Consider the following 5,101-nt stretch of genomic DNA (forward strand, 5'->3'; position numbering starts at 1 on the left):
GAGGGAGACTCTCTGTCTTTAAAAAAAAAAAAAGAATAATAGCTTGTTGTTTACGCCCAGGTCAAGGGGGTGATTATGCAGGGGTCAGTTGGGTGACAGGGCGCAGAGTGTTTGCTGGTGTAAGGCTGCTTTAACCAGATACAAAAACTTAGTTAGAGCCTATACTAGCTTTTTTTTTTTTTTAATTACCCAGGCTGTTATAAAAAAAATATCACAGATTGGGTGGCTTAAACAACAAAAATTTATTTTCTCACTGTTCTGGAGGCTGGAAGTTCAAGATCAAGGTGTTGACAGGGTTGGCTCCTCCTGAGGCATGCAACCCTGGGGTCTGTTCGTCTAAGCACACCGGTCTCATTGAATTAGAGCCCCACCCTAACGGCTCCATCTTAACTTAATCATCTCTTTAAATATCTTATCTCAAATACTTTCTGCAGTACTTGAGGTGGGGCTTCAGCACCGTTCAGCCCATAACAGAGCCCAGGGCAAGATGCTGTAGCAGGGAAGGGGAAGATCACTCCACACATTCATCCTGCAGGGAGAGAAAAGGCCCTGAGCAGAGCCTGAGTAGTGAGGCTGCTGGCCCAGGCAAGGTGTCAGGCAAGACCTGGTTAAAGAATTAGCAGCCTCAGGGGCTGGGCACTGTGGCTCACACCTGTAATCCTAGCACTCTGGTAAGGCTGAGGCGTGGAGGATCCCTTGAGCTCAGCAGTTTGAGACCAGCCTGAGCAAGAGCAAGACCCCATCTCTACCAAACATAGAAAAAAATTAGCCAGTTGTGGTGCTGTAGTCCCAGCTACTCAGGAGGCTGAGGCAGGAGGATCCCTTGAGCCCAGGTGTTGGAGGTTGCAGTGAGCTATGATGACGCCACTGCACTCCAGCCTGGGGGACAGAGTCTCAAAAATATATATATGTATATTTTCTGAGAAGGTATTTATATGCTTCACCAGACTGCCCTGGTACAGTTATGATCCCACTGCACAGTGAGGGAGTGGTGTCCTTTGTTCATATAGGGACGAACATACGCATTTGCTTTGAAGGCTGATCCTGGAAGATGAGGAACTGAGGCTCCAGGAAGAGGGGCGGCAGACATAATGGGAAAAGCCCAGAGTCTGAATCTGTTCTCTCCCAGCCTCCTGGCCTGGTGTTGAGCCCTCTGGTTAGAGAAAGGAGAGCCAAAACCAGAAATAACTTTTGGGAGATACCTTCTGAGTTTCTGAGCATAGTCCAGGCTGATTTGCAGCACAGGTGGTAGCAAGTGACACAGTGCTGGGGAGGGGCTACTCTCCCCACGTCTGCAGGACGAGGATCTCCAAAGGGGGCCAGGTCAGAGCAGGGCCCAGGCACTTCCTGGTTCCCTCCTGAGGAGTGGGCGTTGGGAAGCAGAGAAGAGGGATCCGGCAGGCACTCCAGGGTAACTGCCACTGAGGGTGTGACTTCAGGGCGTATGTTGAAATGCCAATTTGAGTAGTAACAGCAATAAATGGATTGTTAGTGGGATTCGAGTTCTTGCATGAACGAGTGTGCAACTTCCATCTGTTGTTATTTTTGACATAAGCGAGAAAGCCAAAATTTGCTTCATTTGTCTCTCAAGAAGGAAAAGATTATGACACCGCTGGGGGCCTTTGCAATCCTTTCTTTCCAAACCTGGCCCTCCCGGTCTGCCAGAGTTTTGTTTTGTTTTGTTTTAGAGTAAGGGAAAAGCTAAGGGGTGGAGGGTGGGTTGAATGATTGTAGGAATGCTCCTAGGCATCGAGTGAGGGTGGCGGCAGGTGGAGGAAAAAAGAAGGGGAAATGAAACACGGACACTTCCCAGTTACAACGTTCTCTTTATGGAGAAAACCAGCCTTCAGGAAGCAGGAGCAACCTAAAGGACACTTGCTCTTTTTACTGAGATGGGGAGTGTCTTCGTCAGCTTGTACTGCTTGGACAAAATTGGACAATTTATAGACTGGGGGGGGTTTAGTGGGGGGTTTAAACAACAGAAATTTACTTCTTACAGTTCTGGAGGCTGGAATCTGAGATCAGGGTGCCAGCATGGGAGGTTCTGGTGAGGGCCCTCTTCTGAGCTGCAAATTAGCGTTGTATCCCCATGTGGCAGAAAGAGATGGAGCCAGCTCCCTGGCTCTTCTTATAAGGGCTCTAACCCCAGTGGTGAGGGCTCCCCCTTCATGATCTAATCACCGCCCTGCGCGCCAAAGGCCCCACCTCCAAGTACCATCACACTGGGGAGTAGATTTCAACATACGAATTTGGGAGAGGACATAAATGTTCAATCCATACCAGGAGGAAGAATACTCCCTTGTCATTGCTCGTTTATCTCCCTGACCCTCTTCCTGCTTGGAGGAGAGAGAACTCCATCTACAGAATAAATGGATGGAGGGATGGAAGAGAATGGGTAGACAGAAAATGCCTCCTGGGCTAAGTTTTAGCAGTTTTGGGATATGAGAGACCCAGGGCAGGAGAATGAAAGAGTGGAACATTTGAGATGTGTAAACGTGAGCTATGGATGGGATTTCCTTTAATGTTCTTTATGAGATGAGTGTAGAGAAGAAAATTTATCTTTATTTACTTTTGGCTACTGAATTGTGCTTCTTTAAGGTGAGTAGTGCTTTTTAACATGAATCTGCACATAGCCTTAGCCACATATAACCTTTATATAAATTGGGGTAAATTGTATAACCAATAAACACAGAAAGGATTACTTACTAGTAATCAAAAAACTTAAGTGAAAATGAGATACTGTGTAGTTCGCCTATCAAATTGACTGAGCAAGGATGTGGGGAAATGATTCTTCATGTACATGGCTGGTGGCAAAATCTTTCTGGGAGCAATTTGGATCATCTACCTTTCTAAAAGCTTGAAAGCCTGCATTTCGTTTTATTACTCAAGCAGTTCCTCATGTAGGAATTTATCTTACAGAACATATCATTGATGAGGGCAAAGACTTACCTACCAGTATCTGTATCATGGGGGTGTTTATAACAGCAACAACAAAAAACTGCAAACGACTGCACTCCCCCAAGCAAGGTACTGGTTAAATAAATTATGGTACATCAATATAAAAGCATAATACGCATTTTATTTTTTTATTTATTTTTTTTTTTGAGACAGAGTCTCACTTTGTTGCCCAGGCTAGAGTGAGTGCCGTGGCGTCAGCCTAGCTCACAGCAACCTCAAACTCCTGGGCTCAAGCGATCCTCCTGCCTCAGCCTCCCGAGTAGCTGGGACTACAGGCATGCGCCACTATGCCCGGCTAATTTTTCTATATATATATTTTTAGTTGTCCATATAATTTCTTTCTATTTTTAGTAGAGACGGGGTCTCGCTGTTGCTCAGGCTGGTCTCGAACTCCTGACCTTGAGTGATCCACCCGCCTCGGCCTCCCAGAGTGCTAGGATTACAGGCGTGAGCCACCACGCCCGGCCAATAATACGCATTTTAAATGATTCTACAATTATAGTGCCAGCAGATTAGTGGTTGCCTAGGGCCTGGAGACGTGAGGGAGAGGAATGAAGCTGCGATAACCAACCAGAGAATTTTTTAAGGTGAAAAAATGTTCTTTACCTTGTTTTGATGATGGTTACGAGATTGTACACAATTACCCAAAGTCCTCAAACTTGCACTTAAAACTTGACCAATTTTATTGTATGTAAATAATACCTTAAAAAATAGAACAGGAATAATGATGCTATAGAATAGCTGATAGAGGCCGGGCGCGGTGGCTCATGCCTGTAATCCTAGCACTCTGGGAGGCCGAGGGCAGGTGGATTGTTTGAGCTCAGGAGTTCGAGACTAGCCTGAGCAAGAGCGAGATCCCGTCTCTACTAAAAATAGAAAGAAATTATATGGACAGCTAAAAATATATATATAGAAAAATTAGCCGGGCATGGTGGCACATGCCTGTAGTCCCAGCTACTCGGGAGGCTGAGGCAGGAGGATTGCTCGAGCCCAGGAGTTTGAGGTTGCTGTGAGCTAGGCTGACGCTATGGCACTCTAGCCTGGGCAACAGAGTGACACTCTGTCTCAAAAAAAATAAAAAATAAAAAAAATTTAAAAAAAATAAAAATAAATAAAAAATAAAAAATAAAAAATAGAATAGCTGATAGAATGAAAAAATGTGAGTGATATATTAAGTCTGAGAAAATTGATTTTAAAATAGTTTACATGGTATAATTTTATGTTAAAATCATTGCCTATATCACAAGAGAAATAATATAAAATAATACAAAAAGTGTACACCAAAATGCTAACAGTTATTATTTCTTGGTGAATTAGTCTATAAAGAAGTTTACTTTATTTTAATTTTTTTTCTACATTTTACTTTAATAATCATTTTTTGAAAAAGATTTATTTTTTATTTTTTAAAAAAATTATGGAATGCTTCACGAATTTACGTGTCATCCTTTCACAGGGACCATGCTAATCTTCTCTCTATTCTAATTTTAGTATACGTGCTGCCGAAGCAAGCACTGAAAAAGATTTAACACAGAAAAATTCCCTCAGTAATGTAGAGGGTAGGTTCAATGACTGGGATTGGGTTCTTGTGTTTCAACCAGAAGAAAGTTTTGTGACTATGGGGAATATAATCAGGAAAAAGTAATGGTGGACACTGGAACCAGTTCTGCTTTTCATTCATCAGAGATGATCTCCACTCGTCTCTGAAAGCAGTGGGCTTGCGTGGGCAATGAGTGATGATGCAAATGGTTGGTTATCTCCCTCTCTGTTCTCCTTGTCTCACATAAAAACAATCTCCAGTTTTAGTTGGACACTTGCCCACCCAAAATCAAGATGACATTTATTTCCCAGTCAGTATTCCTTACAGGTAAGTGTGGATGAGTAACTAAGTTTAGGACAATGAGATGAAAATAAAAGTGGTTCCAGAAATGTTCAAGTTTTGCCCATCAAAGAAAGGGTTATAGTGACACAGGAATGTGACTCTCAATGCTGAGAATCACTTGAAGTCCAAGTGGGTCCTTGGCTTCGTGCAAGAAAAAATTCAGGAGCCAGATGGCAGTATAAAGTGAAAGTGAGTTTTATTCAGAAAATACAGAAAGTTTTATACAGAAAGTATAGAAAGTCCACAGACAGAGTAGAGGCTAGT

General features: G+C 43.2%; 1 non-coding gene across 1 annotated transcript; it reads right to left on the bottom strand.

Moving 5' to 3' along the window:
• Positions 1-4,366: 4,366 nt before the first annotated feature.
• On the bottom strand, positions 4,367-4,470 carry LOC138387877 (U6 spliceosomal RNA). The gene has a single exon (XR_011234003.1). It is a non-coding gene; the product is annotated as a U6 spliceosomal RNA (small nuclear RNA).
• Positions 4,471-5,101: the final 631 nt, after the last annotated feature.

Source organism: Eulemur rufifrons, chromosome 1 (genome assembly GCF_041146395.1).
Source record: "Eulemur rufifrons isolate Redbay chromosome 1, OSU_ERuf_1, whole genome shotgun sequence".
Classification (NCBI taxonomy): domain Eukaryota; kingdom Metazoa; phylum Chordata; class Mammalia; order Primates; family Lemuridae; genus Eulemur; species Eulemur rufifrons.